At 36.5% G+C, this 18681-nt stretch overlaps 1 protein-coding gene and 1 long non-coding RNA gene across 2 annotated transcripts in view; both read right to left on the reverse strand.

The window, feature by feature from the left end:
* Nucleotides 1-18681, reverse strand: part of LOC113076752 (rho guanine nucleotide exchange factor 17-like) — a 73245-nt gene that overhangs the window by 48439 nt on the left and 6125 nt on the right.
* Nucleotides 14327-16715, reverse strand: LOC113076753 (uncharacterized). The gene is made up of 5 exons (XR_003281236.1): nt 16425-16715; nt 15719-15773; nt 15556-15595; nt 15053-15151; nt 14327-14642 (listed from the first exon to the last, which is right to left on the reverse strand). It is a non-coding gene; the product is annotated as an uncharacterized LOC113076753 (long non-coding RNA).

Here is an 18681-nt window from a genome sequence, read left to right on the forward strand (position 1 = left end):
AAAACAAGTCTAATAAATAAATAAGTCGTGTTCAAGTGTCCCTTAAATCTAATGGTTAATAACCTCGTCTCCTGTTACAACTTGAAGAGCTTCATGCTGATGTCATTGAATACTCCATCAGTCCGTTTCCAGAAAATCAGTCAAACAAGCATCTGAGCAAAAGGTTAAACTGTGACGAGACGGTCATTAATCCTCACTCCCTGAGACAGGAGTCCAAATTGGGCTCCTCTGCAACATGTACAAGAGAATGTACTTGACATTGAGCTTTCTTACACAACCCAACCGGAGAATTAAAAACTCACAAGCCCTAAATAAGTCGAGAGTGATCTCTTAAAGACGCATAAGGGGAGAGAAAATGAAAAAAGCATCTGCAAAAAAAGAGAGAAAACTCCATGTTATTGCAGCTGTGTCCAGTCTACTGTTCCTGAAGAAAAGAATCAGGTCAAGGTCATTTCCCAGCCCAAAATTAAAAAAGAGGAGCATTAAGATTTTGTGCATTTACTAAAATTACAACTTAAGCTAAAATGTTAACCATTAAAAAAAAATATCTGTTACTTAAAACAAAAATATAAGTTAAGCGAAGGAAAATAAAATAAAATATTAAACACTTTTGTGCCAAAGCAAACTTTCCTATTTGAATTTAGGTGAACTTAACTGTACTTAAACATATAAAACAAAACTACAATAGCATCTCAATCATACTAAAATAACATTATGACATTATTATGACATAATTGAATTAAAATTAATTACATTCTCCCAACTTTGAAGCAAAAAAAACAAAAAAAAAAACTCATTATCACTATTGTAAAAAACGAATGAATAAAACAATGAAATACTACTGAAATCGCAAGGCATTCAAATATTACGGTAATAAATTGTGACAATACTATTACTAAAATAAATTAAAAATAGCTTATTTATTTATATTTATTATTAACTAATTATATATTTATTACTCATTTCTTTAGAAGAAAATTAGACAGAGCTGGTGTAATGAAAAAAAAAAAAAAAACAGAACAATTGCATAAAAATGGTGAACAAAACTTATTTTCTTCTTTTCAAAAAAGTCTTTTCAATTGTCAGTTTCAATTTGTGGTCAGAGATTTCAGAAATCTTTAAAAGCTGCTTTCCACATTCATTTTTAGTTCTATTCTCCAAACATGGAAAATAAAGTTAATACTTCAACAAAGCAGAACTGAAAAAAAGGTCCCATGAAATATGGAGGAGCAACCACTGAGCTATAAAATCCTCCTGCAGGAGGAACCCTGAGTAACTCTGAAGTTATTTGACGCGCACACACACACACACACACACACACTGTAATCCCAAACTCGTTCTTCTATTACCTGCTCTACAGGCACAGACTCCTCATTCATAGCAGGTCAATCTCAACATAATGGCATGATTTAGCCGGTGTCCTCCAGCAGTCATCTCTGCTGCGCTTTTTTCCTCTTTGTACGAAACATTCGCAAGTGGCTTCCGCCCGCCTGTCTTCCTCTGTTTCCTCTCCTGCGTTCCTCAGGCTCTGGAATCAGCAGTCATCACCATTATCACAATCATCATTAGGAGGGTAATTAGGGCTATTATGATTGATGAAGGCTGATCCGTGGGTCATGCTGAAGACGTGGGACCCCGAGAGTCCAGCCAGAGGACATACGGCTCACCTCTCTCGACATGCACAGTTTTGCACACTCACAAATGTTTAAATGCGATCTACGATTTTGCCAACACATATAAACTCCACGTTAAAACTTAGCATCAAGTTATCAGGTGACACTATAAACCGGTCAAGAACATGTCAAGGTCATTTTGTGCTTTAGGCTATGATTTTTATGAGAATTAATAATATTCTCCTGCCAACGCAACAAAACTCAACATTACTATAAAAAAGAAAGAAATGTTACTTAAATTAAGTATTTATTTGTGAGGTTAGCATTTTGTTGCACTACAGTGAATTTGTTAATTTCAATTAAAATAATCATTTTTATTTATAATAAATGTTTTAATACAATAGAAATATTGCATTACAGTAATAAGAATCTAATGAGATTCAGAATTGAGGTTGGTTCCAATTGCTTTACTGTCATAAAAACAATGTCACAATGCAAAAATAAATAATATTAATGTAAAATTTATTCTTAATGTTTTAAATAAATATTTTAAATAACTTAGAATCATTTATTAAATATTTTTTTAATTTAAACAAATCTTAAATTGAAATTAATATTTTTAAAAATTGGATAACTAAATCATATACAATTCAAGTGTCACACAACACCAAATGAACCGATCAAACCAAGTAATGCTGAGCAGTTATAGCAACTAAAATATGTACAATCCCCGATTTTTCTGTCATGAAAAGTTCATAGACTGACCTAGTTGAACAACTTTATTACTAAGGGGGGTGAAAATATCTGAATTTAATCTACTGAAACCGATCAGATAAGTATTGCATGATGAAGGGGGCACATAACCTTCTAACTTCCCAATTTCCTGGCATTCGTCTGACGGACCGAACCACAGAGGAGGGGGTGACCGGCGAGGGGTCCTGGAACTGACCCATTCTCTGCCTGCCTTTGCAAAGCACCAAATCCAGCTCTTTAATCGAGTGCATGTCTGATTTAGAAACTTTTACGCTGGCATTCTTTGTCTATATTAAGGTTCTTATATTGGAGAAAGAGCAGAGCCAGAAAAAGGAAAAACAAACCAAACGTCTATTTCAGGACTGTCAAACATCACTTTGAAAAGCTGCACAAATTCAGTTCCGGACCACCCTTAACGCGGCGTGAAACCCAAACACAGATAATTATACCACAGCAACGTTAACAGTTCCTGAAGTGTTACGTTAGCCTCCAATCATGCTAAAGTTCCTAGCGCCTGACGTTATCCTTGCAGTTACTCCTGCTATTATGGCCTGTTGAAAGTAGACTGTGTAACCTACACATGTGAGAAGTGGTCAGGTAACTGCTTGGAGGTAACAACAAAACTACTAGCTCGATGGTTATATAATGAGATCAAACATTTACAGAAATGAAAGATGCGATTACATTCAACTTAAATAAACAGTTCACTCAAAAATGAAAATATTTCAAATGTACTCATCCTAAGGCCATTGAAGATGTAGATGAGTTTGTTTCTTCATCAGATTTAGAGAAATGTTGCATTGCATTATTTGCTCAACAATGGATGCTCTTCAGTGAATGGGTGCCGTCAGAATGAGAGTCCAAACAGCTAATGAAAACATCACAATAATAAAAACATCTTATTGATGGACATTAACTGATAGACTGGAGTGGTGTGGTTTACTTGTGGATTATTGTGATGTTTTTATCAGCTGTTTAGACTCTCATTCTGACGGCACCCATTCACTGCAGAGCATCCATTGCTGAACAAGTGATGCAATGCTACATATTTTCCAAATCTGATGAAGAAACAAACTCATTTATATCTTGAATGAGTAAATGTTTGGCCGAACTATTTCGTTAATCAACATTAAAGAAGAGAAGCAATATAAAAAAAAATTGTTTCCTAAACACTTCCTTTGTTTCCTTTCGTCAGTCAGAGAGTGCCATGACGAAGGCCCCGGAGCCCACATGCTCAGCTATGCCCACGACCCATTACAGTACACACATTGTCCGTGAGGAACAGCAAGTGGGTTCGGACACCAATGAGGAAACGCTTGAAGAACGAGGATGGGCTCACTGTACCATCGACTCAGTCACACTCAGAATGTTTCATTAGATGCTATTCATTTACAGTCAAATAACACGAACACTGTTCAATAGTTTGGGTCGGTATTACATTTTAAAATGGCCTTGAGAGAAGCCTTTTATGCTAAAACATGATCAAAAATATAGTAAAAACAGTCAAATTGTGAAATATTTTTGCAATTTAAAATAACTGTTCTAATGGAATATATTTTAAATGTAATATATTCCTGTGATGCACAGCTGTATTTTCAGCATCATTCCTCCAGTCTTCAGTGTCACATGATCTTCAGAAATCATGAAAATATGCTGATTTGCTGCTTAAGAAACATTTCTGATTGTCAATGTTAAAAACAGCTGTACTGCTTAATATTTTTGTGGAAACTGTTTTATTTTCTCATGGATTCGAGGAATAAAATATTCAAAATAACAGAATTTACTTGAAACAGAAATATTTTGTAACATCATAATTGTTTTACTGTCACTTTTGATCAATTTAATGCATCCTTGATGTATAAAAGCATTTATTTGTACAATAAATAAATAAATAGTGACCGCAAACTTTTGAAAGGCAGTGTATGTATAAAATATCTTTCCAATGTAAAAATCTAGATAAACCACATAAAATGTAAATAACCTGATCAAATACCAGTCAAGTATGTCCTAAGAAATCCTAAAAACCAAAGTTAGATGAAATTAAAACAAAAATGTTCCAGAGTTAACTTTAACTCAGTCACCAAAACAAAAAACACTGCTCCCTTCCTGAAGATTCCACAAAGACATTGTGATTTTCCAAATAGAATTTATGCAAAAAAGGCGATTATTTTCCATGTTGTCCAAACGTGTGGAGAACACTGATCCAGAGTGAAATAAAATGAAATATGGATGTCTTACCCACATCACACGGACAGCTGCAGCATTCTGGGTTTATAAAAAGAGAAGAGAACCACAACATAGAGGAGATAGCAGATTGAAATACACTTAAATCCAATGCTATAAATCATGTCTTTTGTCTCCTTTGTCCAAGATGACAGACAAATATGCTTTTTTAATAACCGCACATGCAGGAGTCCAGGGACTTGAGATAAAAAGAAATAAATGTTAGATGGGCCCAGAAAGTGGATGAACTATTCTCTCCCGCATAAGCAAACAGAAGACTGTAATTACAGAGGGTGGTACCATCATAATGAGGGACAGAGAACGCATAGTTATAACTGACAGCATACAAAAACACCAGGGACAAAGAAAGAAGAAAGCTGATATAACGACACAACGATAATAATTAGTGGCGCTTGTTAAAGCAAACATCACTATTATTAGTGCACGTACTTCATATTGGGGGTTTGTTCTAAACCTCTAACCTCAAGTATGAAATTGTGGCATACTCTTCATTTGTGCTATGGACAGAAAAGATACCTTAAACCACGAGGCTTGTTGAAAAGAGCTGTAACTTTACGTAGTTACTGGATGATTTTCACCAATAAAAAAATAAGCACAAAAAAAAAAAACAAACAAAAAAAAAAATCACTAACGGACAGTGGGAATTGAGCCGAATCTAAAAGACTGGATTATCACAGAAACTTCAGATAGCTGGACTCTTTTGACTTGGATCAGTAAGAAACCACCTAAATCATTCAAAACAAGCTAAACTCATCACCACAAAGGCCTTTAATAATGATAATAATAATAATAATAATAATAATTTTTAATTATTCATTTGTAATTCTAACATTTTATTATACAATTATAATAAATAATATTGATCATTTTTATTTTATATATATATAAAATAAAATATATATATATATATACACATACATACATACATACATACACACACACACACACACACACACACACACATATAATTTCATTATTATTATTATTACAAATTCTAAAAATTTTCACTGACAAAAAAAGGTTGTCTAAAATGGTCTTTTGTCCTTCATTTCTATTCATAGCAATATGTTTAATAAATCACAAGGTCACTTTCAAACCAAGCAGTGAATGTGTCCAAAATGAACATGAGTGAATTCAGCAATCCGAAACTCCCAGTCGCGCAGAATCCTACTGGATTTTACTGAGCAACAGTAAACATAACCATATCTTAATAGTAAAAGCGATGCTCAGCAACAAGCGTCTCAGCAAACAAGCACCAATAAAGACAGGACCAACCAAAGGCATTTAAAACGGCCCTTCTCTTTTCCTGTTTCTCTAACTCTCTCCATTTGTCCTCTGTCCCATGCCTTGAGTTCATCTCCATTAATCAGTGCGATGCAGAAGGGTTATATGGAAGATAAACACATCAACACAGACTAACGCTGGAGCTGTGCCAGATGTACCATGGGAAAGGGTGAACTGCATCATTCTGTGACCCTGTTCTCATACTGAAGCTGTCTTCCATAGCATACCACTCACAAACACACGCCACGAGCCCATTCTCTGCTTTTTAAGCCACAATTTTTAATTCACCCACTCACACCTATGCGCTCCACTGGCAAGATGTTTGCTTGAGTTGGCAGAATTCTTGCATAATGCTTTTAAGTTGAAGAAATGAGGGATTGGTCCAGGAGACACGTCAAAGTGTGTCATTTTATTCATAAGAATGGAACGAGAGGGAAAAAAAAGTAAGACGTTGGAGGTCCTGTCATCAAAACACACATGAGAATGAGTGAAAAATGCCTCGGATATTCAGAATCCGTCATTCTGAGGAGCTGCATGGGAGAAAACATGGAGACATTTGAGCCAAGAGCACTTAGCACACCACACAAAAAAAGAGAAGCATATAAACAGACAGAGAGAGAGAAGGACATGAATCTGGCATTTTGAAATGTCTGTTTTCATAAAAAGAAAAGTATGGGAAAACGTATTTGTGTGCGTGTTTGGAGAAAGGCATGTACAGTTACTACAAACATACATTAAATAATTGAGACATCACTAACAGGAAAAGTAAAATATAATGAGTACATAGTCTAATATTTATCAAAATATTTTCTCTAGTCTTCATTTCTCTAAGGAGCTGTGATGACTTGCCCGAGTTAAATGCTACGTGACATCTTGTTTACAAGCTGTTTTATTGACGTCTTTCTGCGGCTGAAACACTGATTACATGAGGCATGAGATGTTCATTCATGTTTATTTCACGTTTGAACTGAGCCGTTTAGACAGTGATCTGTCACAACACATCTAAGAGTCCAAACCACATTTATTGTTCCAATTTCCTGAAAATAAAGGACATATATATTGCTTATAAAGCTATTATATTTTGTTGATTGTAAGGTTATAAAAACCCTTTCAATATACTATTTAATAAAAATGAAAATATAAATATTTTAATCATAATAATAATAAAATATATTTAAAATGTAATATAGTAAATGTGGTCACTTTAGTTTTTTATGTTGACTTTAGTCATTAACACATGTTAAGAGCATGCAAATACCACATATTCAAAACATGTAATACGCAAGAGAAAACCAATAATTCTCAAAAAACAAAGGTCTAAATTTCAGACTGTAGTTACACACGAGATATGGAGAAGAAGCACCTGTTTGATGACCAGGATGCCTTGAGCAACATTTCACTCAGTCCGCTCCTGAGGGAAAACTCCTGCGCTTTTTTTAACTGGAAGATCCAGCGAATAAATGTCGGCTGAACGACATGTGACCTCTAAAAACAGTTACATACACATGTATAAGTCAAGAGGAGGTGACATGAGGAATTTAAAAAAACCTGTGAAACAAAAGCAGCATGCATTTTTGAGCATCTTACACACTGACCCCAACTTCAGTTTGGAGCAAAACATGGAACAGATCAGTAGGAAAACGTTTCCCTTCCACAAATCTGCTGTGAGATTTGATCCCTGCGGTATTTTACGCATGAGTTTAACTTAAGTTTAAGAAAACACTCAAATAAGCCTCTCCTAATGATGGACGTGGGTTTGCATCAAACCTCAACAGTAAAACAATTGCACTGCATATCCAGTTTGTGTCAGAAATATGTTACGTTATTATGAAAGTTGAAGGGAACGGAATCAATGTTACTGATAACAGCAGAGGAAGTTGAGTCCAGGACACCATGGTCACCTGACACAACCCAAGGTCGTGACCCCTGTGTGAATGCATTTTCTTGTAAAACATTATCATACCATAATCTTTGCTCTACTTACAAAAAAAAAAAAAAAAAAAAAAAATTACATATATAATAATAATAAAATGAAATAAATAAACAAACAAATAAATAAATCAGATTCGGTCAGAAGGGCCAGCAAATAAGCATATGGGAATTTAACAAATAAAAATAAAGCGGGGCAGAAAAAATATAAAAAAATGGTACTTTAAGCCAAGGGTCAGGAGTCATTATTATTAAATATATTTAATATAATTAATTGAATATTACACCTCCATAATAATTTATCCTATTCTGAGGGGAAGTGGATCATCTGCCCATTAAAGCTGCTCATCCTTTTTATTTCTCTCTCTCTCTCTCCTCTGAAAGCCATCTGCAGACAGCTCAGGAGCCGAGGAACATTGTGGAGGGATGAAGTCATTGTTGTCATTCTTCCAGAAATGAGATTCAGCCCTGATATCAGGTACGCTGGGGAAGGAGGGAGTAATGGATGACAGCAGGGCTGTAAAAAAAAAAGATAAAAAAAAAGGAAAGTGATACTTGGAAATGAAAGGAGGGAGAAAATAAAGAATTGATTGAATGTAAATGAAGCGAGCGAGTGGAAAAGAGCACAGGAACATGGAGAAGAGAAAAGGGGCTCTAGTTGTTCCCTGTTGTTTTCATTTTAACAGGCACCAGGAATGTGGCCTTCTCTTCCCTCACTGCTGCAAAACGGCCATGAACACAACAACCAGCATAAACCAGAGAGAGAGAGAGAGAGAGAGAGAGAGAGAGAGAGAGAGAGAGAGAGAGAGAGAGAGAGAGAGAGAGAGACAGAGGGAGAGAGAGGGGGGGGAGAGACAGAGAGAGAGAGCTCTAGTGCTAATTCTTTAAAAACCTAAAACCATTAAAAAACAAATTTTATTAAGTGAAACATATCACAATTCTTTGTCATGTTGGTTATACTATTTTGCTTATTGTCTGAGCAGTACAGCCAAACCAGTTTCTCTATTTTACAAACAAAGCTTTACAAGGAAACAAAATATAAATTAAAGCTGCAAGCAGCGATGAACGGGCCCTCGCACCCGGGCTCACCGGCAGCGAGTGGCTTTAGTTAATAGGTGAACGGTGAGAAATATGCGTTTAAACTCATAAATATAAGTAGAATATATCAATGTTTATTCCATATATGTGCAAATCTTCCTGTTGCCAGCAGGTGGCGCTATCATTATAATGGAAAATTGGCCTTCAGATGTGTTCAGGGCAGGACTTTTATCGAACATGTGAGGTTTGGGGAGGATTGGACATTTTATGCCTGAGTTACAACAACATCCTATTTCATGGCGAAACAATGAAATTTGTCAGGCCGCCATGGACACTCCCTTTAACGAAACCTCAAGATCTTCGCAATTTAAGATCGCAAAAGGCTTTAGATTACACTGACCAAGTTTGGTGTTGATCTGAATAAATATCTAGGAGGAGTTCGTTAAAGTACAACCCCTGAAAATGGCCAAAACAACACTAATTTTGCAGAGAAAATTCCAAATAACTGACTTCCTGTTGGGATTCGGACTTCGTACCAAGAGACTTTTTCGTAGATATTGGTGTGTTACATGTGTGTACCGATTTTTGTACATGTACGTAAAACATAGCTCAAGGCGCACTCCGTTTAAAGTGTATACGCACTCCGTTGAAAGTGTATAGGTGGCGCTATTGAGCCATTTTGCCACACTCAATGGAATATTGGCCTTCAGATCTGTCCAGGCCAGGACCCTTATCACACAAGTGAAGTTTGGGCAAGATCGGACATTTTATGCCTGAGTTATAACATCTTTTATTCCCATGGCGAGACATTGAACTTCATCAAGGGCGCCATGGACACACCTTTTAACAAAAACTCAAGATCTTCACAACTAAACATCACACAGGTCTTTAGATTAGACTGACCACAAAAAAGACATTGATGTCATAAAATTTCTAGGAGTAGTTTGTCGCAGTGTAAAATATGTAACTTCCTGTTGCCAATAGGTGGCGCTATGACTATAACTGAATATTGGCATGTAGATCTGTTCAGGTCAAGAGTCTTATTCAACATGTGAAGTTTGGGGCAGATTGGACATTGTATGTCTGAGTTACAGCAACTTCCTTTTTCATGGCGAAACATCGAAATTTGTCAGGCCGCCATGGACCCGCCCTTTAACGAAACCTCAAGTCCTTCGCAATTTATTATCGCAAAGGGCTTTAGATTACACTGACCAAGTTTGGTGTTGATCTGAATAAATCTCTAGGAGGAGTTCGTTAAAGTACAACCCCTGAAAATGGCAAAAACAACAGCTATTTTGAAGGGAAAATTCAAAATAACTGACTTCCTGTTGGGATCCGGATTTCGTACCAAGAGACTTTTTTGTAGGTATTGGAGTGTTACATGTGTGTACCAATTTTTGTACATGTACGTGAAACATAGCTCGAGGCGCACTCCGTTGAAAGTGTATAGGTGGCGCTATAGAGCCATTCTGCCACACCCGGTGGAATATTGGCCTGAAGATCTGTTCAGGCCAGGACTCTTATCACACATGTGAAGTTTGGGGAAGATCGGACATCTTATGCCTGAGTTATAACATCTTTTATTCGCATGGCGAGACATCGAACTTCGTCGCGGCGCCATGAACAAGCCTTTTAACGAAAACTCAAGATCTTCACAACTGAACATCGCACAGGCCTTTAGATTAGACTGACCACAAAAAAGACATTGATGTCATAAAATTTCTAGGAGTAGTTCGTCGCAGCGTAAAATATGTCACTTCCTGTTGCCAATAGGTGGCGCTATGACTATAACTGAATATGGGCATGTCAATCTGTTCAGGTTCGGAGTCTCATCAAACATGTGAAGTTTGGGGCAGATTGGTCATTGTATGTGTGAGTTATAGCAACTTCATTTTTCATGGCGAATCATCGAAATTCGCCAGGCCGCCACGGACACGCCCTTCAACGAAAAGTCAGGATCTTCGCAATTTAACATCGCAAAGGCCTTTAGATTAGGCATACCAAATTTGGTGTTGATTTGAAGAACTCTCTAGGAGGAGTTCGTTAAAATACAACACATGGAAATGACCAAAATTACACAAAATATGCTCATAATATTAAAAATAACCGACTTCCTGTTGGGTTTAGAATTTCGCTCCAAGAGTCTTTTTTGTAGGTATTGGTGTGTTACATATGTGTGCCAATTTTCGTGCATGTACGTGAAACATAGCTGGAAGGCTGTTGATTTTCTTGGTATAGGTGGCGCTGTCGAGCCATATTGCCACACCCTCTTCTGAATCCTATATCAGACGAAAATTTTCACCAGGTTTGACGAGTGTGCAAAGTTTCATGACTTTTTGAGCATGTTAAAGCCCTCAAAAATGCGATTCATTCGGGAGAAGAAGAAGAAGAAGAAGAAGAAGAATAATAATAATAAAAAACAAAGCAGATACAAGAGGGTCCTCGCACCTCGGTGCTCGGGCCCTAATTAAAAAAGAATGAGATATTTAGGCCAAAGTTGGTGAAGATAAAAATGTCATTTTTAAATATTTGTTAGTGGAAAATAACAACAAAGACACAAATTACTAATGAACATACTACAGAAATAAAACAAACAGTCCTTTATTTTCCAGGTACAGTAGCCGTATTTACCAGTAGCATTCAAGAAACTGAATGAACAAATTTAAACTTAAAACATCTCAAGATAAATGAAATAAAAAAAAAATCTCAATTACGTGTTTTAAGCTCTTCAAACTGAACATCTCAAGTAGAGCCCTGCCCGGGACTGTTTTCTTCATCCAGCTCCCGCCCGCCCGCGCCCGCCGAATTTCTGACCATTACCGCCCGCTCCCGCAACGTATGTGTTACACTCCCGCCCGCTCCCGCAATATGTATGTCCACTCCCGCCCGCACCCGCAAAACTAATAGAGATGCATTGATTTTGTGTCTTCTACCGTCCCGCAGGAAAAAAAAAAAACACGTATTTGTATTTTATTGTATGTTTCGTTTCCCTGGCCTGCATGTAAAAAAAAAAAAAACACAATACATTCAAATATATTTTAGTTTTTATCAAAAACTTTGCACATAAAAATAGACTGCTTTGCAAAAAAAAAAAAAAAACATAATATGATAAACTAGGCTACATGAAAAACAGCAATTTTACAATTATTAGCCAAATGTCCCAGGTATTCTGTTTGAAAAATACAAATAAGAATTAAAAACATTCAAACTTAGGCAGCCTGCTCAATAGCACTGGCATCATCACGCCTCTTGACCTAATTAATAAATGGGAACGAAGGGCTGTGCTCAAAAAACAACACTAATAAATGACATAAGGTTCTTTTCTACATCATCTATTGACATCTTCTCCATCATGTCGCTAGGCAACCTCCCTATCCCGCTGTGTTTTTTTTTTAGCCGCCCATTCCCGCCCGCAGCAAAATTCAAACCACCCGCTCCTGCGAGATTTGGCGGGACCCGGCGGGACTCAATCCCAATGCAAAATCTATAGATATAAAACAGTTCAAGCATATAACAATGTTTAAATGTTAGACCCAGATAAATGTGCGGAATATCCAATAGTTTGTGCGGAGACGCTTCAGGACATGGAGGCGACAGCATGATCACTTGCATTTTCTCCGTGGATACACCGTAATTTTTGCTCATAAAGGTAAGTGTAATACATCATGCATTACTGCAAAGGGTCTACTTTTATTTGTGTGCACTCACAATATCAACAAAACGTTGTGCTTCTATAAAATAAAGAAAACAAACATGATGCGCTTTCTGCTATCTCGTCTTTAAAAGGAGTTAAAAATTTAACCGAAACTCAGAGAAAACATACCTCACAGACATGATAATTCAAATAATCTAATATCTCCTTACGATTTCCCCCGTCACATTTATGGTAATTACTTTTGCCAGTGCTTTACAGCAAGCTTAAGCCTATTGTGTGTATTTGAATGCAGAACTGTTCAGCTGCGCTGATGGCACACCGTACTGCTGCTGCTGTGGGACAATAAACACTGTCGAGCCGCTCTTGACAGTCGCAGTAGCACTTGGATAATAAATTAATAAATAATTTATTAAAGTAGCACAATTATTTTTTTTTTTTGATGGATGTCTAAAATATAAAAGTAAGGAGAAGTCTAAAATAGGTAGGAGGCCCGGTCCATTTCTGAACTATGACTAAAAAATTGGCCCTAAAGCCCGGCTCGAGGGGCGTAAAAAATCAGGGCCAGTCGGGCTCAGGCGGAAATGCAGGGCTCTAGTATCTGTTGTTGATTTTTTTTTGTCACACCATTGAGGAATAAGGTTGAACTCTAGAGCCCTGAATAAGTACTTACGTTACTGAATTATAAAAATAAAACTAATATTACACTTAATATTTTTACTTCCGACACAGACTTAATTAATTAAGAAAAAATTAAAGCGGATAAAATCATTATGTTTTGAATTTGAACTCAAACGGATTTTTCTTTAGACTCTGCTGGGGGGAAAACAACCTTGAACCAGCCTAAAATGGTTTGTGGCTAGTTTAAAATGGTTAGCAAGCTGATCTACTGAAAAGTGTCAAAAAACCCCTCTGAAATTAGTCAACAGTCCTCTTAAACCATCAAAACTTGGTAAAGCCGTTTTTTTCCTCGGAAGGTGAAAAGCATGAACTGATGAATCACTCACAACAGCAGCAGTGACTCTGTAAGCAAGTTTAAGGGTGAGAAAATCTACAGACATCTCCCACATATCCAGACGCTGCATTAAAACACAGTGACTCACAAGCATCTGAGTGAACATACAGAGGGAATTACTCTCAGTTAAAGAGGACGACACAGACATGACCGTGTCCCTGTGAGACAACAGTCCGATCGCAGGCAGACAGCAAACACATGCCCTCATTCTAACTGAGCCTTTAATCCCACTAAAGACACTGAGCAGCAGTTACAGCCAGAAGAGCATCAAAGCTTTGACAAGTCATGCAAACACAGTGCACAGTCATCTGGAGTGTGTGAGTGTGTGTGTGCCGTCTCACGCCTGCACTGTAAAAAGTAATACCTAGATCAAACTTATAAAAAGTGAGGCAAGTGGCTGCATTGGATGTTTTAAGTTGAGTCAACTTGCAGCCTTTTTCAAGTATAATAAACTCTGTAAAATTACTTAATTCAAACACAACAAAATCAAGCTGAGTTAACTAATAAGTGCTATATTAGTCAGTTAGATAAACCTATTTTTCTTGGTATATGTAACGTATTTATGTGTTGCTACAAGTAACCTGTACTCATTTTAGTTAGGTTTTATGAACTTTATGCTCATACTAAATTTAACCTAATCAAGTGTGAATAAACATTTTAATTAAGTCCTGACTATTACCTCAGAAAATACATCTAAATGTCTATATTCTAAGCAGTACAGTAAATCACTTTACATAAACAGACTTTATCAATAACAATTACAAATTCAATTGAAGAAGAAAAAGATGGGAAGACAGATTAAAGACAATAACATTTATTCAATGTCAACTAGTGTCACTTTTAACAGTGCCTACAAAACATACAAAAGTATGCATAGGGTCCAATCCCACAAAGAGCCTGTGATATATCTCAGAAGTATACACCAGATTTGAGTGATATTAGAGGTTGTGGGCATAGACAAGTCCAAACAGGAGGTTTTCTACAGGTTTGGCACACCTCTGACCATAGGCTGTCCTTCTACTGTGATAATCCCAATCGTGTTTGGCTGATGGCGCATGTATATTTTCAGTGGGGAACTGCCAAGCTCAGCGTGCACCTCTGTTTCATCATGACTCTATTGAGGAGACAAAAAAGAATCAAGAGTTTGGTCAGACAAACAGGTATTGAGATGAATATAGCAGACTGGTAGAAGACAGATACGACACAAAGTCAAAGTTGTACTTTTTAGTTGCTTAAGGTGATGGATACTTTGACTAGAGCATGTGACCAGAGTGAAGTCTACCATGACAATGTCATAGAGTGTTGGTACTATACTATCATGATCTACTGTAGCATGAGTGTTGTCTTTTCTGGTTCAAAGGATACATTAAAATAAAACAATGCAATTTTCCTTGCCTGTACCTTATTGGTCATCACATTACTGTATTAAATGTATTTCAAGAACAAAGTAATTACCCCATATCATCACAATAGTAATAACATACAGACAGAAATGAGATAAGTAGCTTTAAGCCCAGTACATACATGGTGGACACTGATGAGGTCTTCCTTTCCCTCCCATATGTACTCAATCAGGCATCTCAGTACCACTTCTCTCCTTTTCTCCACATAGCCAGACGGATCCTGTCAACAAGTAAAATCTGATCAAAATTCACTGCCTGATGACAGTATCACAAATTAGAGAACCTCTGTATTTTCAACCATGCAATTGATGAAAAAGGTTGTACTATATATACACCACTACCACTGTACTGTACAAGATCTCACACTATCACCAGCATCTCACAAAATTGAGATTTAACTGACCATGTAGGCTGTATTTATCAATATGAATCAAGCTTCTATTAGTGCAGTAGTAGGAGGCAGAAAGGTGATCATATCTGCCTTCTATTGGTGGTTGGTACATAAAACCTAATTCAGAAATGTAATTGTATGGAGCCAACACTATTGTTTGCAATTTTACCTATGTTTTACTTACCTGGGAATAATTATAGCTTTAACTGTATCTATTCTGAAGTTTTTCTTACCTGTATCTGAAGACCCCAGGTAACAAAAACGCTTGGTTACCTAAAGACAGAAAAAATATGCATGTTAGAATAAGTTTAAAAACCAGTGGTAAATGTAAAATATTTAAGTAACAGGTTAAAAATAGTTTTATGGTTTTGAGCCAGTGCTATCAAATGCTCTTACAACTCTGCTGCTGATAACACAAGGACCCCACGATAGCTGCATGCCCCACCGGAGACTGTGTTATTAAGATGAAATTAAATAAGTCAAGTCACCTTTATTTACAGTACACAGCACTTTGAAATATATATATATATATATATATATATATATATATATATATATATAAAAGTCTTCTTTGTTGCCTTTTTCTCCATCACACTTTAGAAAACATTATATATCACCTGAAAACATAAAATCTCAAAATTCATCCTTTGAAACCCATTTGAAATTCATCTACCATGAAAATTGTACATCAAAATCATGTTACAAAATGTTTTCAGTCGTGAATTATAGGTTTGGATCATGCACTTTCAAGTCTATGTTCAAAAATGTGAATGGCAGTTAACAGGGTAAGTTAGCGCTAACTAACGATTAAAAGTGATATTATTGGTAAAATTAAAGCCAATGTAGTCTTAAAACATAATAGGCATTACTAAAGCACTTGTTTAATTTCATATTAACAACACGGTCTTAACTGCTGTTGTCTTCTGATCGTTGCATACAAGACTTCACTGCTTAGCACTGTGTAGCCAACTTAGCTTGCCATGTGTGCAGGATAGCTAGCTATACAGTACAATTTGCAAACCTTACTTTAGCTTCCTAGTTGAGTGAACGATTTTGCGTGACTTTACATCACCAATAAATTGCCAAAACTTGCACATCTTACCGTGTTAATCAGTCTGTGAAATTTAGATCCGCTGCAGCTTTCAAACAGTTGAAGTGCCGAGGAAGCATCTGCCTTGGAAAGTCCCCGCCAGTGAAAAAGGGATAAATCCAACTTAATTTTTATGTGTTTTTTATTTCAAATATTTAAGTTTGATGAACACACATGCCACATCGACAGCTGCTCAAATAAATTGTGTATTTCAACTCACTTTTATAACATTTCTTGTACACAACAAACTCATACAAAAAGCTACCCAAATAAATTGCTATTGTTTTACTTAAATTATATTGTTATGTAAAAAGTGATATATTTTAAGTAAAGAGGAAGTATATTTATACTTTTTAGTATAAAACAAATAAAATAAACTAGATTACAACTATTTAAAATATATAAAACCTACTGTGTGGGTGTAGCACTTTTTACAGGCACTTTGTTTCCAAACAGTCTGTCGAGCAGAGCCGCACATTTCAGCCTCTGCAGCTCATCAAACATATTAGTAACCACAACAACTTCCTGTTTCTGTTCCCCAGCTTCCTGTCTGTGCAGGATCACTCTGCGCTGGCACTGATAAAGGAGCAGAGACATTTATAACACACCTACACACACATCAGACACAAACAGTGTCCCTCCCTTTCCAACTAAAAACACATCCAGTTAAGACCTGCAAACCAGTATAAGTCATAGAGCTGTAAAACAAATGTAGATAGCCATCAGATATTTGGGATCACTAGTTTTTAGTTTTTGACTGCTGACTTTCTTGGTAAACTAAGCACAGTTTGAGACTTTGTTTTGTCTCTTCTGAAACACTTAAGCAAGCCTCCATTTGCTCTCCATTTAATCTTATTGCTGTCTAGGAGGGGAAAAGATATTAAAAAGTTTTATTAGCAGTAGAAATAGTCAACTTATCCATCAGTTCGTATCAGAATTATAAAATTGTGTTTATAGGCATTTACAGTGGAAGCCTTTGGGGCAAAACATTGCTCCAGGATCGACATTACAATATTCACCGATTTACACAAGACATGAGAAACATTATGTGTTAAACATGTCCCCAGTGTGACAGAATCGTTCACTGACTTTGTCTGTACAATGTTATATCCAATCTTTCAACTTCAACATCATACAAATTAATATTTACATGGAGCAAACTCCAGCCACTGGAATTACACCAGTAATACATAACCAGCTAGTAATGCATTATCCACCAAAGTATTCCCAATTCCATAAAGGACCATTTGGATGACTTTACAGATCAAATAATGTTTGCTCAATAATTCAATACAAGTGCTTTAAAAAACGATGCACAATCTTCACATTTTCTAAGTGCAAACCCTCTAAAAAACTAACCCCGTTGATTCTTTTTTCAGATTATTTGAGAGCATCAGAAACTTACTTCGATTTTTCATTACACAGAAACTCACACATTTGTGTTGTACATGTAGGTTATTTAGCAGGCTGTGCTTTTGTTACGTTCTTTCATCTCAGCTTGTCTTTGTACAGCTGAACACAATGTGTTCACCTTTCTCTATCTAAGACTTCTCTATCTAAGAACTGTTTTCACAGGTTACTCACAAAAAGCTCAATCGGAGGGCGTTTCCTCCTCCACAGCCTGTCCACAGGTTTTTCCTTCTTTTCTGGGGGTGTGTGTACTGTTTTCTGATCATCCCAACCTCAGGGATCACAGCCCCTGTAATAAACACCCTGTGTTTATGGTCTGAACCTCTGCAAGCCTCAATATTCATTAACCCACTAGTGTCAGACGTCCGCCATCTCCTCTTTCAACAAAAAATGAGTACAGTAATACAGGCAAGATAATTACCCTGGCCTCAACTTTTACATAATAAATGCCATTGCTGTGGTCAGTGATTACCCGATTATCCAAATCATAGAGAATGTCACCAAACACATGGAAAGAACTACTTATAAGTTCAAAGAAAACACAATCCACTGGCCCCAAAAAGTATTCTAACACTTGACTTAAAGTATAATGACTTATAAATCATACCAAGCTTAGTGGCATTTCTTAAAAGGAAAGATATACACGCCTGGATTGATATTTACTTACATAATCCAATGGCGCTCAAAAATATTTAACTGTGGCTGAAGTCTACAAATACTTTTTGAGGCCACTATATTGATATACCAATGTTCTGTAGACACAATCTTTGGACAGTGTACTGAAAGGAAGAAAAAAAACATGAAAGAAACATCAAATAGCCCTACACATGTCATAAAGCAGGCATTAATCTCTGGAAAT

The sequence above is a fragment of the Carassius auratus genome, unplaced genomic scaffold (genome assembly GCF_003368295.1).
Source record: "Carassius auratus strain Wakin unplaced genomic scaffold, ASM336829v1 scaf_tig00021147, whole genome shotgun sequence".
NCBI lineage: Eukaryota > Metazoa > Chordata > Actinopteri > Cypriniformes > Cyprinidae > Carassius > Carassius auratus.